Below are 22,161 nucleotides of genomic sequence, written 5' to 3'. Positions count from 1 at the left end.
GGAGCTTCTGATGAAGATAAGGGCGTGCCAGCCCTTTTTCTAGTGTTGGTAACCACTAGGGAATCTGGTTTAAGATGTCCCCTTATATACAGAGGGTCAGACTGGGCTGCCCGGAAAATCTTTTCAATTCTGGGGTTGACAGCTCTGGTGAGGTTAGGATTCACCAGGGAAGGATCTATTCTTCGTTGAATGGATTTGAGGATAGGGATGGTCTGAGCGACCGGTCTCCTTTCTCCTACAAACTCCTCCGCGAAGTCCCTTTCCTCCTGTACACCGTGGGTGTCGATGTGGAAATGTTCCGCTGCTCGAGCGAGAACCTCGTTGAGGAGGGGCTGGTTATCAACTGGAGAGTCGGTAACTGGGGCTTCGCTTTGTACTGGGGAATCTACTCTGTAAATTTCCTGCTCATTTTCTCCCTCCTCCAGGTCCTCATCCTCTGCAAGGTAATCTGTCCCGGTTTGTTCTTCCATAAATTCAAACTCCTGGTCCTCTTCAGGGAAAACTTGTCCCTGGAAACTGGGGAGTGGAGTAGAATATGGAATGGAGTAAGGCTGAACCTCGAGGGGTTCAGGTCTTTCGAACCGGGGCTTTTTACTTAGCGGGATAGGATCGGAGGAGCCTGAGGGTGTGGCCCCTTGAGGGTTATATGAAAGAAAATGTTCTGGGTTCTTATCATAAAAATCAGCCAAGGAAGACATCCTAGACATAACCCTGTCTATGTCTTCACTGGACCATTCCCTGGAACAGGGTATTACTTTAGTAGGTGATGATTTATGGGACTTTTCAAGGGTAGACTTGTGTTTGCTTGTCTGCCTAGGGTGAGAGGATGGCTTTACAGGAGTGGAAGGCTGTGCTTTCCGCTGTTTCCCCCCCTCCCCGTGCGTGGAAAAATGTTTTCCCTGTCCCTTGGAGGCCCCAGAGACTTTCGACGCCTGGCGCCGAGGGTCTGGAGAGGTATCTGTGTGCTTTCGTGGGGCCTCACTGGTGTTAACCGCGGTCTCGGTATCTTGGAGCGCGGCCTGGGGGTGGAAGTCGTCTTCGTCTCCCGACGATCGAACTTCCGTTAATGTGTGTAGCGAGGCACTCTTGGCAAGAGTGGATGATTGCCTTGCGTCGTGAGGTGATCTCGATCGAGAGCGCCCAGAGGACACCGAGTCGGACCGTTCTTTTTGTGCCTCTTTCCGTGAAGTCGACGTCGTCGAGGTCCGGTTGGTCTTAGTGTGTTTAGTGTGTGTTAGGTGTGTAGCGCTTGCGTCGCCGGGGGTCTTCCCCATAGCCGCCCTGCCGGACGACCTTCCGAGGTCGGGGACCTGCGCTCGCCGGCTGTCTTTCGACGCCGTAATGCCCTCGCCGTCCGAAAGTACGGCGTCGCTGCCATCGCTGAAGGCGCCCTCCGCTGCCATGGCCTCCTGCCTGGCGTGGTGGGCCCAACGCTTTGTGGAACGGTCCTTAAGTGTCTTAGGTTTAAACCTACTACACGCTCTGCAGTTCGCTTCGGGGTGATCCAAGGGTATTTGCGATTGCACTTGGGGCAGAATTGAAAAGGGGTACCCTCCATACGCACCTTAAGGCAGCGGGCTGCTAAGTGTAGGAATATATAAAATGTAACTATATATCAAGAGTGAAGAGTATGTACCACCCCCCACTCTCCCTACTTGTAAGGGCCGAGGCCAGCGGCCTACTAGGCCCGGGCCGAGGCCAGCGGCCTTCCGAGGCCCAGATCCGTCGTGCAGCAGTCGACGGTCGATGACTTCTCCAGCCGTCGTCGAGGTCGAGGGTCGACGTTGGGGTGGGGAAGGGAATGAATAAGAATTATAATTATAATAACAGCAAAAGTATGGCTAAGGCCAGGGAACTCCGCAAGATGCTTCCGACCAGTATGGCGGAAAAAAACAATCTGAGGATCCTAGACGCGTGAGGGATCTTGGGTACAGTGGACGTCACACTAGGGATAGTATTACTGGCACGCCTGCGTCGACGCCCATTTTCGAGTTTCGAAAAACAAACTGTAATACTCCGCAGCTTCCACTAGATGTCGGCCTATGCACAGCATGTGATCTAAGCAGATTCCACAAGCCTCAGAAATATATATATATCATATTCCTCAGAGGCCGTGCTTAGGTCTTGTGTTACCCACTCTTTGGGCCTCCTTACAACTTTGATGGTCGGGATAAAATGCTGAAACAAAATGACGGGTCATTCTGCCACCAGCATTTTTTCTGGACCGGCAAAGCACTAGTCTGCCAGTGAAGGCCACAGATCTCCTGGCAGGCCTGACCCCCACGGCAGATAAGTGCCTGAATCACTGGCACTGGGAATGCCGGTGCTTCAGTAAATCCCATCCCATGGAGTCCTATGGGAACTTACCGGCTCTCCGCCACCAAGTGAAGTTTGCCGGTATACCGCTGGAATAATCAGCGGGGTACTGGGAAACTCCTAATGAGGGCCATTGTCTCTTTGTTTATAAGACCTTTTCCCTTCTTCCCAAGGTAATGGTCTCCAGTCTCTCCTTATTCTACTCATAGGGTTATTTGTTACTTGTGTTGTGAGCCTTTCACATTGGCAAGCAAACAACTAAACAACTTTATTCCTCTTATCACGTCTTTGTGACTTGGACGAGTTGCACTCTTCATGTGCGCTTGTCCCGGCGGCCTCCCGCGTTTCCCGTGCTCCCCGGTACCTTCAGCTGCGTCAGGGAATGTTGCTGGGAGAGGGGCACACACTTCCTTCTCCATTGTTGGTTATCCTGTTCTGGACTTTTGGTGGTGTCTCGTTCTCGGATTTCCCTCAGGATGCAGCTGTCTACGTATGCGAGTGATAGGAAGCTACTTGCGCTCTCACCTACAGCTGTGGTGATTTCGGCATTGTTACAGCCGGTGTCTCACCCTCCACAAGGCGTTCATGTTCACGCCACCACCAGCTCCTGCATACGTCTTGACGTTCTCACCGGTCTACAGGCGTCTTGCTCTGGCTTTGCCAATTGGAAAGTCGTGGGCTCTGCGACTTGTTTCTGCTCTGCCCCTCCAAGGCGTGATCACGTCAGGGGGCTTCCCCTGCATACCATCCTCTTCCTTCCTCCACTTTTCTCAGTTAAATACATATCTCGTCTTAAAGAGACATTCTCTTTTCTTTTTTCTGGTGGCTTTAGTTCAGTACTGCCTGCAGCCAAATAATAAGATGTTACATTCTTCTTCCCAGCAGGCAGTCCCATATTTGTTGACATGTTGGGCAATCTAGGGAGTTCCTCATAGGAACAGGAGTCCTTCTTGCCTAAGAGGAAGTCACTCTCAGTGAGGTCACATTCACCCAGACCCATAGGGAAGGTCTTGCAGAGACGGCTCACCAATCTAGCCTCAAAGGGGGTGGCTCCCCCTTGGAGAGAAGGGACGAATTCCCTTGATTCGTCACACAACCCCATAATATTGATGGTGTTTGGTAAACAGGCCCCAATGCTCTAATCACAAGGATGTTAACCTGCTCCACAGTAGTGTTATTTTCATTACCTTCATTCATACTCTCTGCATCGGAGTGGGGAGCCGGGATTGAGCAGGAGCTCTCCCCTCGACACCCCGCACTGCTCGAGAGGCACAGAGCCCATTCCAGGCATAGGTAAGCTTGCGGGCTTATTGGTACCCCTGGAAAGACCATCGACATAGTATGTTCACTACGCATGCCACTTGCATCAACATTCATACGCCGGCCCTCCGTGTGCTAGGGTGGCAGACTTCTGCTTAACTTTGTGCCATAGATGCAACGCCTGCACCTTTTATCCCAGAGCCTATTGTTTCAAGGCATGCCATGCCTTTCCACAATGGCGGTGTGAGCTTACAGAAGTAAACGCACTGCACACTTTGGCCGCTACTGATTGGTGGTCCTGAGCAATATCCCGCCTACCACCTGACCGGTAGGCAGAAGCCGGCACCATCGTCTAAGGCATCATGTACAGGACACCTGACTGAGCCTGACGGAGCATGAAGGACTAGAGGACTCTCCATGCTCGCCGACTGTTCTTTCCCATCTCTGCTACCTCGTATCCTGTCGAACTGTGCCAGATCACCTCGACAGTAAAGCAAAGCCTCGACGTGTGCGGTAAGACTAAGCACACGCATAATGTACAAACACTATAGAATGACTACTACTGGCAACCACTCTATCCATGTCTTTTGACATATTATCTGATTTCCAATAACGGCCACTGACTTTTAACATGTTGTGCCCGCGAACCGTTGGCCCCCGCTTTGTTATTTCTCATCACACCGCCTCCACCAAGTTACACTCCCCCGGCCATGTACATTTCTGTATGCGCAAGCAGCTGTTTTACTATCAATGCATTGCCCAGTTAGCTTGAGTTTGTACTTATATGCTTAATGTTTCAATGCTATCAGCTCAGCTGTCCTATTAAAAACTCATTACCTAATTAGCTGCCGCTCCCATCTGGCCATGACTAGCACTAAGAGGCCAGTATAGACCACAGTGCTAATTATATCATTGTACTATTGCCATATTTTTATTACAGCCCGATACCTGATTTATGCGCACCATATCTTATTGCCTGCTGCAATTTAACGATGCTAGCCTGCATTGTAACATCGCCATACTTCAATGTAGCCTGATACTAGTCTTCTGTGTACAGTTTTTCATTGCCTGTTACAATCAACCAATGTTTGCCTTTATTACTTAGGTCTGCCTTGCCCGGGCCCCGACCCCTACAGCCCTGATTCACTGCACCTCAGGCCTTGCGCTGCACAGCCTATGATTCCTGACTTCACAATAGTATCCAGTTGCTAGACCCTTTATTTCAAGCCTCGCCACCCATACTCAGCTCCCAACTAATTACCTTCAACCCCAGTTTCTCACCATCACTATGTAAGCCCCCGCTTCACTCCTTAATATAGTGCTCTGGGCATTGGCCATAACTACCCTAACCACACACTTATCATTTCTAACAGACATAGCACATATTGAATCACCTTACCTAACTATGGCTTATAGCAACTGGCCATGCACACCCTGAACCAGTACCTTAGCATATACTGGTATGGCAAACTATGCCCTTAATCTATTCCCCTTTCAACCAGTGAACAGTGATCTCACTATATATTATGCGCCTTGTGCCACCGTGGCTAGGAATATAAGACTCAGAGCCAGACTACCTAGAATGCACGAACCCTCCACTACTAATATATCTAAAGCCACGAGCAATTCCTTGGTGAATACCACAAAGAAATCACCACAAAACTAACCGAAGTAATGACAATAACACAACTATTTGCCCAACCCTACATAAGGATAGAAATGAGACCTACTCTACTAACTTCATGTTCAATACGTCAGGCACCACTAATAAAAGTGCCCCCACTAGTATCCACTCTTCCTCTGAACCTAAAACATCTCAAGACACTCCCTCCACCTGCCTGACACATATCAAGACCCCTAACCTCAAGCGGCATTAGTCAATGCCAGATCACTTGTAGCACATGCCTCTGAGATTGCAGATCAGATTACGGCAAACAACCTCAACTTCTTAGCCATAACCGAATCATGGTTACACTCAGCCGCAGGTCCTACCATCTCTCTTGCCGCCCCGGACAACTACAATATACTAAGAGCAGATAGAGAGGAAGCTAGAGGTGGAGGTATTGCTATTATCGCTAAAGCTAACCTTGATATGAGAATAAACCTGTCCCCAGCCCCAAACTCCTGCGAACTCTTTACGATCAAACTACCTACCTCCAAATCCAGCACCCTAACTATACACCTAATCTACAGACCCCCCATTGGATCATTTGAAGAGGATATCTCCACTATCCTATCAGAAAACACAAAGGTTTCCTCCCAAATACTTCTAATAGGGGACTTCAATCTCGGGTTCAATGACCCAAACGATTCTCAGGTCTCTTCCATCGTCAACATACTCTCTGAGCTTGGCTTCACGCAGAGAGAGACACAAGCAACTCTCGACAAAGGCCGAACCATTGACTAGGTGGCGGACCTAAACTGTAATGCAACAATCTTATCCATAACTCCTCTAATGTGGACCGACCATTCACTCCTAACCTTCTATCTCTCAAGTAATATTCTCAGCCCTAAACCTAACACAATTGCCTCCACCCCCATACTCACCCGCAATAAAAAGAACATAACAGCAGACAGGATTCTACCGCTCATCATCCCTGCCCTTAACGCCTTGACAGGATCTTATGACCCCGATACCTTGGTTAACGCATACAACACTGCCATGACAAACGCATTAGATACAGTAGCACCCCTCAAATTGCGCAAAAGTAAACCAAGAGCACACTTGAACTCTTGATTCACGCCTCACTTTAAAGCTATAAGAGCAGATAAAAGAAAGCTAGAATCCACTTGGAGGGTCCACTCTACAGCAAACAACAAAACTAACCTGGCCAACTGTATTGCACATTATAAAAAAGAAATACTACTATCTAAACAAGAAACCTACAATAACATGATTCAGCAAACCAGTTCCAGCTGCAAGGAACTTTTCACAATCTTACGAGAACTAGAAGCTCCCATTCCACAATCTGATGACTGCATTAAAGACAAACCTTGGTGTACCAACATCCAAAATCCAAAATGCCCTATCCATCAAAATTTCCCTTTTACAGAAAAATATTGAAATAAACTTATCAAAGATGCTGCGAGAGACCTATCCCCTTTCATAGCTAAACTAATCAATGCTTCTTTTTTGTCAGGGACCAGCCCTAGGACCTTAAACGAATCCTGGGTACTTCTTCTAAAAAAGCAATCCTTGGACCCTGCTATACCCACTAATTACTGCCCCATCACCACTGTACCATTTCTCCTCAAAATACTGGATAAAGTGGCATATATCCAGATTCAGAAACACCTAAAGTCCAACCAACTATTAGGAGTCCGCCAATCAGCTTTCAGGCCACTACATGGCACTGAAACAGCCCTATTAGACCTTAAGACCCAAATTGACACCCTTAAAGACTCTGGTAAAACTGCCCTCTTACTTCTCCTTGACCTATCGGCCGCTTTTGACATGGTCGACCATAAAGTATTGTGTCAACATCTGACTAGCGCTGCCCTCTTCTCTAAGGATGCTATCACATGGATCACATCCTTCTTGAATAATAAGACTATGAGAGTCTTCTCCACCACCGACGCTGCTGACCCCATTCCCATCACCAGTGGTGTGCCACAAGGCTCATGTGTCTCGCCCACACTGTATAATGTCTTTACGAAACTTCTGTTCGATAAACTGGACCACCTGGGCGTCACTTACACTAAATATGCAGATGACACCCAGATCCTCATTCCACTTACGGGCGACTACAGTGTGGACCTGGCTCTGGTGAACAAAATGTATCTAATCATTCAGGCATGGATGGCCGCCCATGACCTATGCCTGAATGATGATAAAACAGATCTACTCATACTTGGATCGACAGCCAACCTAAGCAAACTTGACCCAAACTATTCCTCACTTAATATTGATGGAAATACCATCAAAATGGAGATAGAAGCCAAGACACTAGGTTTCCATCTCGACTCTACATTCTCTCTAAACAAACAAGTAAGTGCCATATCATCCTTGACAGCTTACACTTGTAAACTAATTAGAGCATGCAAACCCTTTCTCTCTAAAACAACTGTCTGAACTTGGCAAGGACCCTTGTTCTGTCGAAACTTGCTGACTGTAATGCACTCTACTTAGGAGCTAATAAGGGCATCATCAAGAAGATCCAGATTCTCAAAACAATGCACTGAAATCTGCATGCAGGATCGCTCGGAGAGAGCACATCTCACACGTAAGAAGACAGAATAAATGGCTCTCCACCAATGATAAAATCACCCTTAAAACGCTCTCCCTCACCCTCAAATGTCTGAATGGTGCGGCCCCACGCTACCTATCTGATAAAATTATCAAGAAAGTTTCCTCTCGACCGACCAGAACAGCCAACTCTGCCAAGTTGATTGTGCCGAGATTCAAACTAAAAAAAAGGCAGGAGGGAGTAGCTTCCCTGTCCTAGCAACACAACTATGGAATGGCCTCCCTCCATCACTGAGAATAGATCAACCCTTCCTACACTTCAGGCGTAACACTATTAACTGGCTTGTCGCCAAAGACTCTTGACTTGCCCCCTTCCTATGGCTTCTACTACCTTCCATGACTGAAACTGCACCTCCTGAGATGCACGACTCGCACTCCCACCAGGCACTTGCCCCAGGCCTATATCCTTACCTTATTCGTATATCTTATTCTGTTAAATCACGCTGCCATTTCTCTTACCAATTCTTGTAAATGCACTTTGACTTGTATCTTCACTATGTATCCTGTATATTTCTATTACTGTCTATTGCTGTCTGTAACATAAGCATAACATATACTTGCTTTTCCTGTGAATTTCCGCGCCCAGATACCTACGGAATCAGCACACATTACAAATAAACAAACAAACCTATATGTGGTATATTGTTCATAGACTATAACAAATTCAATGCATAGTAATATGTGATGTTTCAGCAGCTGCTGTGTGGGTGAAACACTTTCTGGGGTGATCTTTGTTCATGTGCAAGCTTACTGTTAAACTAATTTTTGTTAACAGGGTGAACCAGCAACAAATAGTTTTGTGGGATGTGGATAGAGATTGGACGCCTTTGTATGAGGCAAAAGGGGCACATGCCCGGGGCACACACCTCGGGAGGGTCCACCACATGGCAGCTGGTTTCAAAGAAGTGAGCGCCCCACATTTGTTCATCAAATCCACACCCCATTATATTGCACATGATACTAGTAATGCTATTAGCTCTGGGCCTGCTAGCTGGCTGTTTTTAGAAAAGTACATTTTCACTTGATCCACTTAGCATTGTGATGACTCCTCCGTAGTCATCAATGAACCCCAGCCTAAAATCTTCTCCCATGTGGCCAGGGGAAGGCAGCCGCAACCTGATCGTAACCCTGGGGGTGGCATCATGAGGGAGGATTACATGGGAGGAGATGGATGTCAGGGGGGAAGTGGTAACTCCCTTGGGAGGTATGCAGTATTAGTCTTTCTTTGAGGATGAAACTCCTATAATTCCCAAATATCTGATGGCATGCTGTCACCAGCACAAAATAAAACCGAAGTAACATTCTGTGAAAAATCATCTAGGCAGAATGATTTGTGTACTTCGGGAGTTCATGAGTCAAATGTGAAACCTCCTAATTATCATGATTGCTTTGTTCTCCCTGAAACATTGATGGCACATTGTAAAGCCAAACAATGTCATTGCCACTCACATAACATCTCCAAGCTCTGATTATATTCAATCCATAAATCAATCAGAACTAAATCAAGATGAAAGAAACAAGCCCTATGGACTTCAGGATCCATAATGCCTGGGGTACTGGGACGCATAAGAGGGACAGGGAGTTAATGAAGATCAAAAGTGCTACTCAGAGAACTGTGCAGTCTAGTTGTTTCAGGTCATGGCACCTGAGCGGGATATTTACATCTGAAAATGAGCCACAGCTGAGGGAAGGAGTAGCAGAGGTAGAAGCAGTCTGGAGAGAGGCTGAAGAAGTTGGAAGGTCGCTGAGAGACGAAAAGTGTTTGCCACAGAAGCTGAAGGCAGAGCGACAGCAGAAGCCGATGTGGAAAGAGAAGCCGTGCGGTTTTGCAGAGTGCATGCAGCAGGAAGCAGATTTGTGAACGGCCTTGGGGAGAGAAACCCAGCCATGTGGGAGAAGTGCTCCCGACCCGACGTGAGATGTTAAGGTGTGCACGAGGATGCAGAGACCAAACAGAGCCTGAAGCTACGTCGGAGCTGTCAAAGGTATGGTCAGACTGCAGAAGGTCTGCCGCAGCATCAAGGAGTAAAGCGGAGATGCCAAAGGAGACCAGTGGCCTAAAGAGAAGGGTAACCCCAGAGCGCTCTTAGCAGGACATTTTGCAGTAAAAGACTATTTTGAATACTGAACAAGTCGAGTAAAAAGGCAACAAGGGCGTAATTCTCCATTTATGAAATGTCTACTTGGGGAAATCTGTAACCCACATCACCAACAGCCAAGAGGCCATAAAGAAGAAGTGAAGGGGCAATAAGGGCGCAATTGCCCTTTCCTTAGACCAGTTTGGGGAAACCTGTACCCCATATTTCCAACAGTCAAGAGACTATAAAGATGAAGATAGGCAACTATTGTTCAACCCTCCTCACATATGATAGGTGTGGAGTACCTTGGAACAAACACGCCCACTAACAGAAGAGACCAATTGTAGTTGTAACAGTTTTTTTCTCCTGTCAGGCGAGTAAACCAGGCAAGGGATCAACTGTAGTTAGTCCTGGCAGGCGAAGATACCAGGAAACACACATTTGCTTTGAAGAAATGTGGTTGTGAAAAGAAACCGTTAACTTTGTCATCCAGAAAACCTTGATGCCTCACAAAAGACATTTGTTGTGCTGTCCTGACAATATTCCACTGGAAGAATCATTGTGATATTCTTGTATTTGATTTACATTCTGGGAAGGAAATGTTTGCTTTGGGTTGTGAACAAGTGTTTTGTGGAAAAGACATTTCCTTTTCCAAGTGGAAGGATGTATTGGATGGAAAAGACATTTTGTGTTGAACTGAATAGAACTTTGTTGACTCAGAACTTTTTCAAGGCTTTTCCTGAATTGATCCAGGGGAAGGGAACCAAACCCTGGTCACAAGAAGTACTTTCTAAGATGTACAAGTTTGCACTTTCAGACTGTTTTGTTGAATTGAAATCAGATATATTTACCTTGTACACTTTGGTTTTATGTGTTAGTGTGAGGGTTGGATACATTTGGATACTAGGTCATCCTTCTTTGGTATTTAGTTTTCTAGGTAGGAACCTTCTCATTAGGATAGGGTTGAGATAAACGCCTATCTGTCCCTTTCATTTCAACAGAAATGGCAAACTTTAAGAAATCTACACGGTGTGTCCGTCTCTCATTTCTGATCCCTCACATATGGTGTCAGAAATGGGATAGGAATCAGTATAGGATTCAGTTGAAAGAAACTGGGGATCCCACATGAGTGTGGTAGATACTAACCGCACATACGTTAGATCAGAGGAAGACTGGAATGGGCACACTCCTCTTGACAGGTCATATGCTGAAACACCAGGCCTCTGTTACATCTATAACTGTGGAAGAAGTAACTCTAGATCATAAAAATGTGCTGGTCTTTTTTGCGTTAATGTAGGGGTGATTTTTCAAAGGCTATCTAGTCAAGCTATTAACCCTATGCGAAAGACTGTAGAGGGCAACCAGTATCATCTTTTTGTCCTCTTGACTGTATAGTCCCAGGGAAGGACAACATTATAGTTTCTTTACAATTAAAGACAGAATACCCAGCCAATGTAGCCCTCTACATTATACCTTCATTGAGAAAAGACTGAAAATATTTCCTCTCATTATTTGTGGGAAAGAATTGGGGTTTGTGTTCATGAATACTTCCCCCAGCCCTTGTAAAATTAATAGGGGTGGTAGAGTGGGGGATTTGGTATATGAACTTGCATGGGTGACTTGGAGAAAAGATAGATCTTTTCACTCCAGGGAAGCAATGTCTTTGGAAAAACCTGATGTTATGCTTTGTACCGGGCAGAAGTGCCAGTATCTAATTACAGTAATACTACAGGGAAAAACTGTTTGGGCTCAATTAGATACGGGAAGTAGGGGAGGTGCCATAAAAGCAGATCTTCTTTCTCCAGATTGGAAACCTACTGGACAAAGGACTGTAGGTTGTGTTCATGGTCAGACAAAGGGATACCCACTAACCCAGATACCATATTAGGAAAGGAAAGGAGGTACCATTATTAGTGGCAATAATACATGAACTTCCAACTCAATTGGTTTTGGTTAGTGTAATACCACATTTTGATCAGTGGGTCCATCGGGTAGCCCAAGTCAATTTTAGAATATCTAACCGCCCTTAAGAGGAGAAACAGAAAACATATGTTTCCTATTCTCTAGTTAATTCATAGGAAAAGGAAGGACTTTCCTCAGGAGACTCCGTTTGGGACTGGGAATCCCAAAAAACCTCCGTTTGGTCAGGATAGTGAAACTGGGATGGGATGTCGGGTCTTCAGGGGAAGGGTATGTGATGAGTCCTGCGGAGTCCATCACTGAACCCCAGCCTAAACTCTCTTCCCATGTGGCCTAGGGGAAGGCAGCTGCTACCTGATCCTAACCCTCGGGGTAGCGGCATGAGGGAGAATTAAAAGGGAGGGGTGACTCTCAGGGGGAAGTGGGACTCCCTTGGGAGGGACGCAGTATTCATCTTCTTATGAGGCCGAAACCCTTATAATTTCAAAATATCTGATGACATGCTGTCACTGCACAAGTCCCTCCCATGAGACAACCCAAAGAACATTCTGTGAAAAATTCCACTACACAGAATAGGTTTTGTACTTTGAAAGTTTGTGAGTCAAATGTGAAAACTTCTAAATTATCATGATTCCTTTATTCCCCCTGAAACATTGATGGTGCATTGTAAAGTAGAGCTAAACAATGCAATTGCAAATCACATACCATCTCCAAATTCGGATTATATTCAATCCATAAATCAATCAGAACTAAATAGAGATGAAAGAAACTACAACCCCTAGGGACTTCAAGATCCATAATGCCTGGGCTACTGGGACGAGGAACAGGGACAGGGCGTTAAAGAACATCAAAAGTGCTACTCAGAGAACTGTGCAGTCTAGTTGTTTCAAGGCAAAGGACATGAGCGGGACATTTAAATATGTAAATGAGCCACAGCTGAGGGAAGGAGTAGCAGAGGAAGAAGCAGTCAGGAGGGAGGCCGATGAAGGCAGGAAGATCGCCGACAGCCGAAAAGTGGTTACCACAGAAGGCAGAGCGACGGCATGCGGTTTTGCAGAGTACACGCAGCAGGAAGCAGAGTCGAGAACGTCAGTGGGGAGAGAAGCCCAGCCATGTGGGAGACGTGCTCCCAACCCGAGTTGTTCAGGTGTGTAGGAGGACGCTGAGACCAAACGGTGCCTGGAGAGCTCTGGAGAAGAGCCATGCAGACAGCTGAAGCGCTGCAGTAGCTGTCAATAGTACGATCGACTGCAGAAGGTCTGCTACAGCAGCAAGGAGTGAAGCAGAGATGCCAAAGGAGACCGGTGAGTTGGCCTAAAGAGAAAGGTAAGCCTGGGGCACTCCAAACAGGACATTTTGCAGTAACAGACTATTATGAATATCGAACAAGGAGAGTAAAAAGGCAGCAAGGGTGAAATTCTCCATTTATGAAATGTCAACTTGGGGAAATCTGTAACCCACATTGCCAACAGCCAAGAGGCTACCAGAAGCAGTAAAAAAGGCAGCAAGGGTGCAATTTTACTTTTATGAGACATCAGCTAGGGGAAATCTGTAATCCACATTGCCAACAGCCAAGATGCCGTAAAGAAGAAGTGAAAGGGCAAGAAGGGCACAAGTCCCCTTTCCTGAGACACCCATTTGGGGAAACCTTTAACCCATATTGCCAACAGTCAGGAGACTATAAAGATAGGCAACCATTGTACAACCCTGCTCACGTAGGATACAGGTGTGGAGTACCTTGGAACAAACATTGCCACTAACAGAAGAGACCAATTGTAGTTGTAGGAGTTTTTCTCTCCTAGCAGGCAAACAAACCAGGAAAGGGATCAACTTTAGTTAGTCCTGGCAGGCGAGTATACCATGAAAGAAAGATTTGCTTTGAAGAAATGTGGTTGTGAAAAAGTGTTTTGAAAAGAAACTTAACTTTGTCATCCTGAAAAATGTGTTGCCTTACAAAAGACATTTGTTGTGCTGTCCTGACAAAAATATTCCACTGGAAGAATAGTCATATTCTTGTATTTGATTCACATCATGGGAAGGAAATCATTGCTTTGGTTTGTGAACAAGTGTTTTGTGCAAAAGACATTTTCTTTACCAAGTTGAAGGACATATTGGATGGAAAAGACATTTTGTGTTGAGCTAAACAGAACTTTGTTGGCTCCGAACTTTTTCAAAGATTTTCCTGAATTGATCCAGGGGAAGGGAACCAACCCCTGGTCACAAGGAGTACTTTCTAAGAATTGTGCACTTCCGCACTGTTTTGTTAAATCATGTATATTTACCGTATTCACTTTGGCTATATGTGTTAGTGTGAGGGTCAGATACATTTGGAAACTAGGTCATCCTTCTTTGGCATTTAGTTTACTAGTTAGGCACCTTCTCATTAGGATAGGGACGTATAGGCGTTTGTCTCACCCCTTTTATTTAAATTAAAATAGCAAACTTTGAGTAAACTACAACCTTGTGTCCATCTCGAATTTCTGACCCCTCACAGCATGTATTGTGTTCACATTAGCAAATAATGGGTTTCATTACGAGTGTGGTGTGCAGTAAAAACCACCATACTACGAGTTATCACTAAACATCAGCGAAATCGGCAGAATTATGGCAGGCGGAATTATAGCCAGCAGTAATTCGACCCAAATCCCCATGGTGTTCTATGCGCTCCAAAGTTGAGGACGAACACCACCTACCACCATTTGTAATCCCACAGTAAATCCCCAGGACCAAGTGGTGCCTTATATCATTGTCCAGTACTGCGCACTAATTGAGTTTGGCAGTATTTTGGTGGGTTTAACACCGAAATACTGCCAAATTCTTAATGAGGCCCAATGTATGTTCTCTGTTTATAGCACAAGGCATAGTATTTTAACCTGTACGTGGAGAATATATTGATCATGTGAAGGCAATTTGAAATGCATATTAATACATCTGAATGTCACTCTTGTCGGGAAGATGGCTCGCTGTGTTATGCACTTGCTGCGAAGATCAGTATTCTGATCCCTGATCACAGTACCAAATTCAGGCTTAGGTGGGTCCTCCTTTCATCTTTCTCAGGTGGATTGAATGTAGTTATACTTTGGAGATAGTAACACCTCCTATGCTGCTACAAGAGTACGGACCAGCAAAAGATTGCGCTAGTTTTAAAAATGAACATAACATCGGTTTATTGAGGATCTTGAGCTCTATTGCTCTAAAAAAAGGATTCAAGAACTGTCCGCCAGTGTCAATAAAAAGCTTGATCTGTTAGTCTGCAAAGGTGATTAGGTAGCTACACGAGACTGGAACATACTTGTTGGGCTCATATCCCAGCTTTGCCACAGGACGATACAGTCTACCTGGTGCCTTATATCATTGTCCAGTACTGCGCACTCTTCTGTAAAAGGATTTGCATCCTCACTTTTTGACTGCAATTTTAAGCACAGTGCCTGCTTTTTATTTGACATCGCTTATTTGAGAGGAGAGGGTTTGCGATAGTAGACAACAGCCCAAAGATCACAAGCATTTGGCTGCTTAATTTCAGTTTTACTTAGTTATCACAAACACAAAATTACTTTGTAGAATTTAACATTTTCTTCTACACATAATGAATAGAAATCAGCAAATCTCTGTGCAGAGCGCATTGAAAACTGAGATGATATTTTAGGCAAAAATACACTATTATTCAGGTAATTTTTGTTGTAAAGTGAGGCCTCTAGACACTCAGTTAATTTTCCATTTAAGGGTTTCAGTGAGGCACCTCTTTAGTTACATCCTAAGTCAGTATTAAGTAGATGGGTGCACCAGTGAACACCACCAGTCTTCATCTTTCCAACTGTTTTGTGCAGAAACCCAGGATCATAATATTCCACATTCTCTTCCACTCCACTGATGACATCACACCCACACTCACAAGAATAGAAAATCAGATATTACACACCTCCTCTCCTCACTGATGAGAATAGAAAATCAGATATAACGCACCTACTCTCTTGACTGACGAGAATGGAGACCCAGATACAACGTACCTCTCTCTTGACTGACGAGAATAAAAAACCAGAAATAACGCACCTACTCTCTTGACTGACGAGAATAGAGAATCAGATACACCGTACCTCTCTCTTGACTGGCGAGAATAGAGAATCAGATACAACGTACCTCTCTCTTGATTGACGAGAATAGAAAATCAGATACAACGCACCTTCTCTTTACACTGTTGAGAATTGGAACGCAGATAAAATGCTCCTCTTCTCTTCACTGACAAGAATGGAAAATGAGTTACAACACACCTATATTCGCTGATAAGAATATGAACTCAGATACAACTGCCCCCCCTCAAAGCAGCAAACCACATTGCAGCCCACCTCATTACAGGTGCCTGCAAATTTGACTGCATCTCTCCAACACTGTGCATCCTTCACTGGCTCCCTCTCACTGCCAGGATTATATTCAGAACACCATGTATCACCTACAAAGCAGTCTCAAATGGAACACCAACATACTTGCGGCTAAACTCTACACCTCTGGAGGTTCTTGCACCTCACGTAGCAAAACTATCAAAAGGCTGGAGTCAAAGCTAGCCCACAAAGAGATGGCTCACAAGCAGTCCTTCTGCCACACCCAAACCATCTGGAATGCAATCCCAGTAGAGGGTCGAAATGCCCCAACATGCTCTGAGAAAAAGTGGGCGGATGCTGTCCTCCCACATGTATCCTCAACTTGTGCTGTGATAATCAGCACACAGCCAGAAACAGAGAAAATAAGCCCTCCAGTCTGCAGGTTTGCATCCACTCTTGCCACATCTTGGGCATATAGTGATTATTCACTTGCTCTCCCATCCTTACCCTTCTCACCACCACACTTGACTTTCAACAATACTCTGTTTTTAGAAAGAGAACTTGAAAAGTACCTAAACCATAATAAAGTGCATAATAAATAAAGTGCACACACAAATATGAAAATCCTTACAGAAATATGCTAGGGAAAAGGATTACAACTGTGGCATTATTCACCCCACCTGGAAGACTAAAAAATACCAGAATGCAATTCAGGCAAATGCAAAATAATGCCCTGTGGATTTTGAAAATATACTTTCAGGACAAACACTCAGGTTTGCACCGGTTTGTGTTTCAATGTTTGACAAAGGCAAGCTTCATATATAATGTGAGGAAAATGTTACATTCTACCTAAAATAAACGTCTTTTGGCATGGTAAAATGAACATGTGAAAATAAGGCCGCGTGTTTAAAACGGTTTTGTCTGATATGTTTAATTGTCCTCGGGGAGTGCACAGATTTTAGGCAACTAACTGGTGCTTTGCGTGTGCTTCCAAAATAAAAATGGACCTTTGCAGTTCTTAACAAGGAAACGTTCAGCATGTCTTGTCCAAAACAATAGTCTCTCAAATCTGGATGTGGCCTCGGTATCTGTCAGTTGTATGCGGAGACCCACCCACTGTGGGGCCAGGACCTTTCTCACACTGTGCAAGACTCTCACATCTGGGGATAGCCTCCGTCTTTGCATGTTGTACGGTGAGACGTAGTTTATTGTGAAGTCCAGACCTCTTCACGACTTTGCGGGCCACTCGGAGCTAGAGGTGGTATACACACTTGTAAAGTGTATGCTGAAACAGAGAGTACTGTGGGACTAATGCCTCTGCCCTCCATGAAGGATTCCCGAAATCGAGGCATTTAGGCATACTGTGAAGATTAGATGCAAATCATGTAACCCACTAACCAAAAAGCTCAAACGTTCTGCCTACTTAACTCACTCAAGAACTCACACAACCACCTCTCGCACCGTAAACCGCATGCACTTCACCACACCGCAACAACACATAAGCCGCACCAACAGCACACGAGGAATGACACTGATCCGATACTCGCACCAAAGCTCAGCACACTGTGCATACCGAGCTGAAGTTGGCAACAGAACACCACCCCTCTCACTATCCTACTCCCTCTTCACCTTACTAACCCATCCTGCCTTCACGCTTGCAGATCCGCCAGAGCGCATGGGGACCAACTCCGTTGGTGACGGTGCGCGGTACAAATACCATTTAACATTAACATTCAACTTAAATAGGCCATCATTTTTAAATCACTCCCAGTTTAAATGCTCAGCTTTAAGAAAGAAAGCGATAAGCAGTGCTTACGAGGCCGCAGGGTGTAGTGGGCTGCTGTGATGAGGGCATTTGTCTCGAGAGCGTCGCAGCAGGGGGTTCAGAGGTAGCACTACTGTTTAGGACACCTGGTACCTCTGGGAAAAGATTCGGGTTCAAAGGTCACATGTTAATTTAAGGGACAATGAATGTGAGGATATACACACTCTCGCCATCCCAATGAGATCCTTCTTTGACCTTGATCTCGCCAAAGAAGGAAGGGAGGAATCTGTGCGCCCCTTTAATGTCAGGAATGCTGTACCTGGTGCTCCATCTGAGCATGTCCTCCTGTGAGGTTAGTGTCGCCTCCTTTGCGCATGTGCAGTAGAGAGCGGCACTCCCTTTGTAAGGCCTAGGAGCGTATTCCGGTGATGCATCTCGAATTTGGCGCATGGGCAGTAGATTAAATACTGTATCTCTCAAACTACAGCCACACATTCTGTGGCATGTAGTCCTGGTATTATAATGGGTAAATCCAAGCATGCAAACCCGAGAATGCAGAGTTCAAACCAGGAGAGGACTAATGCCTCCCGAATTCTAGTATGTAGGCATTCGGGAGATTCAAGGCCAGTCCTGTTTCTGTGTTGTATTCTGCGACTTGTAGTTCTGGCTTTTGGCAATATAAGGTCATTACTGTAACTGCCAGAATGCAAAGAAAAAACATGAAAGGACGAGTATTTCCCTGCTTCCATACCTCCAATGACACAAAACACATAGCTGACTCCCTCATTCCACCCAAACGCAGTAGTGGGTGTCTGGCTCTCCACCCCACACCACCCACAACATCAATACCTATTGTCCTAATTTTGGCAGATACACCGCAGTGGCATAACATGGTTTCCCCAGGGAAAGAGGTTAAGTAATGACACTGGAATTTGAGCACAGTCGTCACTCAAGATACTTAACTATGGGCCTCATCACGAGTTGGGGGTCTCCTGGCAGCAAATCCGCTGGGATACCGCCCAACGCCAATAGTGTTACCGCAACTCGTATCCAGAGCTGCGGTGGGGCAGTAAATCCCCATTCACATTGGGTCCATTGGACCCAATGGGGCTTTCTCGGCGCTAGATGTCGGCTTTGTTATTTCTTGAACATGCGTACATGGTGGCTTTAATGGCTCCGTTAAGTTGTGGTGGGTGTGGGCAAGACCTAGAGTGTTGGGTGCATGGCCAAAGGCCATATGGAGAATGTACACAGCCACTTATGTACTGTTTTGCACAGGTAGCAGAACGTCATGGAGCCATGCAGGTGTAGATGGAGTAAAAGTTGTCAGGGCCCATTGAGGATGGGGAGTGCATTAGACATGATAGGAGGAGTGAAACATGGGTTGCGCTAGGATGTGCTATGTGTGGTGATGGGCTGGTGGTCAGTGAGGGCAAAGCAGGGCACATGAAACTTGAAACTAACAGTGCAGTAGGGCGTGCTGCCTGTGCGAAGGCTGTAGCCCCTTTGATAAATGGGTGCCCACAGTGCACCGTGAAATCTGTGCACCAAGGTGAATTACCTTTCACATTGTTGGCCAGGGAGTGTGGTTTGTGATGATGGCATAACAAGTTGGTGTTGGTGTAGTGGTTGTGGGGATTGGTTGTAATTCGTACACTGTGCAGTGCATGGCTGGACCTTATAGAGTCAGTACTTCTGTAGTGTGTCGTGCCAGTGTAGTGGTGAAGTAGAGGACGCTTAGAAGTTCCCTGGGGTGATCAGCGTGTAGCTGGCCACTTGTTTTGATTGATTGATTGATTGGTATTTTATTTCTATCGCGCTCGTACACAAGTGTTTCAGATCGCGACAAGGCAAGGGAGGGGAACAGGGTAGAAAAAAAACAGCAATCTTACTAGGCCCAGTGACATTGAGAACACGCAAGTGCATGGGAGAGGGAGGAGGGGAAAAGTGCATGGAAGGGGGGAGAGGTGGAAAGTGCGAAGCAGAGGAGAAACAGATAAATAACAATAAATAAATAATATAGGCAACAAACAGTGGTAATGCAGCCAGCAATTTGCAAGTGCTAGGTTTAAGGCAGCAGACAGGGTAGGTCTGATAAGTGCAGGAAGAACAAGGGGGGCTGCATTGGTACAGATACAGACCCCAGTGCAAGGGGTGGCCCGGAGGCAGTGCGGGAGGGTGGCAGGATGAGCATGTACCTGGGCCCAAAAGACAGGGGGTGGCCAGGTGCACGGTGCCAAGAGAGAACAGATCAGCAGGGGAGAGGGGGAGCGAAGGCAGAAGAAAAGAGGAAGGTCTTGAAGTGCTTCCGGAACCGGAGATCGTTCTCCTCAAGTTTTAGAGTGGCAGGGAGGCTGTTCCAGAGGGAGGCCCCAGCCGAAGACAGAGATCCACCCCCAGCTCGTTTCTTAGAAACACGACTGAACCTGAGTGAGTTGGAGATAGAGGAGCAAAGAGCTCGAGAGGGGAGGTATTTGCGCAGAGATAGCTGAAGGCATTTTGGACCCAGGCCCCAGAAAGCCTTGTGGACATTGCAAAGGGTTTTGAATTTAATCGTTGCATCCACTGGGAGCCAGTGGCGAGATTTCAGAGCTGGAGAGATACGATCTCAGGGCTTGAGTCCAAGGACAAGTCTTGCAGTCCTGTTCTGGATTAGTTGCAGAGGGCGGAGAGTAGAGGCAGGTAGATTTAGATAGAGGCTGTTACAATAGTCCAAGCTAGAGAGAACCAGAGCTTGAGATAGCATGAGCTTCTGGGGGAAGGAGAGGAAAGGCTGAGGAGGTGCAGTCGGAAATTTGACTTTTTAGAGACCTCAGAGATTTGGGCGGAGAATGAAAGAGTGGAGTCGAAGATGACCCCGAGGTTCTTAGCCTTGCATGTGGGGGTAGGAGGAGGGCCAAGGGAGGCCAGCCAGAGAGTGAGGGGAAAGGATGGTGAAGGTGTGCCGTTGAGGAGGATCTCCGTCTTGCTGGCATTCAGACAAAGATCATGGCGACACACCAATCTTGAATGGCAGTTAGGCAATCAGAGATGAGAGAGGGAGAGGAGGTGACAGAGGGCAGCCTGAAAATGAGTTGAGTGTCGTCAGCATAGCACTGGAAATTTAGTGTGCCGTGCCAGTGTAGTGGTGAAGTAGAGGACGCTTAGAAGTTCCTAGGGGTGACTGGCGTGTAGCTGCCCACTTGTTAACCTGTATGCATCTGTTGTGTTGTGCTGGGTGTGGTTTTCCTTTGTACATAAACAGCCACTTATGTACTGTTTTGAACAGGTAGCAGAACGTCATGGAGCCATGCATGTGCAGATCGGGCCAGGGTGAAAGTTGGCAGGGCACATTGCAGATAGAGAGTGCATTAGACATGATAGGAGGACTGCAAAATGGGTTGCGCTAGGATGTGCTATGTGTGCTGATGGGCTAGTGGTCAGTGAGGGCAAAGCAGAGGACGTGAAACTTGAAACGAACAGTGCAGTAGGGCGTGATGCATGTGCTAAGGCTGTAGCCCCTTCGATGAATGGGTGTCCACAGTGTACAGTGAAATCTGTGCACCGAGGTGAAGTAGATTTTACATTGTTGCCCTGGGTGTGTGATTTGTAATGATGGCATAACATGTTGGTTGAATGGTTGTGGGGATTGGTTGCAATTCATACACTGTGCAGTGCATGGGTGGACCTAATGGGGTCAGTACTTCTGTAGTGTGGTGTGCCGGTGTAGTGGTGAAGTAGTGCACGCTTAGAAGTTCCTAGAGGTGACCGGCATGCAGCTGGCCACTTATTAACCTGTATGCATCTGTTGTGTTGTGCTGGGTGTGGTTTTCCTTTGTACATGTGTGGCCTGTGTCGGTACTGTGCATGTTGTGGTCCTGCATTATGGCGGACTACATTTGGGGTAGATGTCCTGCTCATGTTTTCTCCGTCACCTGAAGAAGGTGATGAGAGCAGTGATGCAAATGTTTCCCACAGCCAAGGTGATGTTTTTCCTACATCCCACCAAGAGGTGCATGGTACAATGACGGTGTAATTTGGCCACAGCCAGAGGTCAGCAGGTGTTTTATAAGCAAAAGGATGTGTGAGTGTTTGTGTAGTGCTGCGATGATCTGTACCCACTATGACAGCATGAAAAAGTAACATTTGCAGTGGTTTCAAGGAAATTGCATGTTTATCACCTCCATTGGCAATGCAGTTTTGTTTGGGACTCTGCAGGAAGTGTTGAACACAATCCTGTAGAAGTCTACAGTAAATGTTCACGTTCAGTACTTACAAATG

The 22,161-nt window shown here is 46.1% G+C and overlaps 1 protein-coding gene across 1 annotated transcript in view; it reads right to left on the bottom strand.

The window, feature by feature from the left end:
• LOC138489276 (zinc finger protein 268-like) overlaps positions 1–18,211 on the bottom strand; it is a 175,734-nt gene extending 157,523 nt beyond the window's left edge. Inside the window, exon 1 of the mRNA XM_069616973.1 lies at positions 17,953–18,211. The gene's annotated coding sequence lies outside the window, so the exon portion shown is untranslated. The remainder of the gene's footprint in view (positions 1–17,952) is intronic.
• Positions 18,212–22,161: the final 3,950 nt, after the last annotated feature.

This window comes from Ambystoma mexicanum, chromosome 9 (genome assembly GCF_040938575.1).
Source record: "Ambystoma mexicanum isolate Mex_15411 chromosome 9, UKY_AmexF1_1, whole genome shotgun sequence".
Lineage (NCBI taxonomy): Eukaryota > Metazoa > Chordata > Amphibia > Caudata > Ambystomatidae > Ambystoma > Ambystoma mexicanum.
This window is presented reverse-complemented; position numbering and strand designations above follow the sequence as displayed.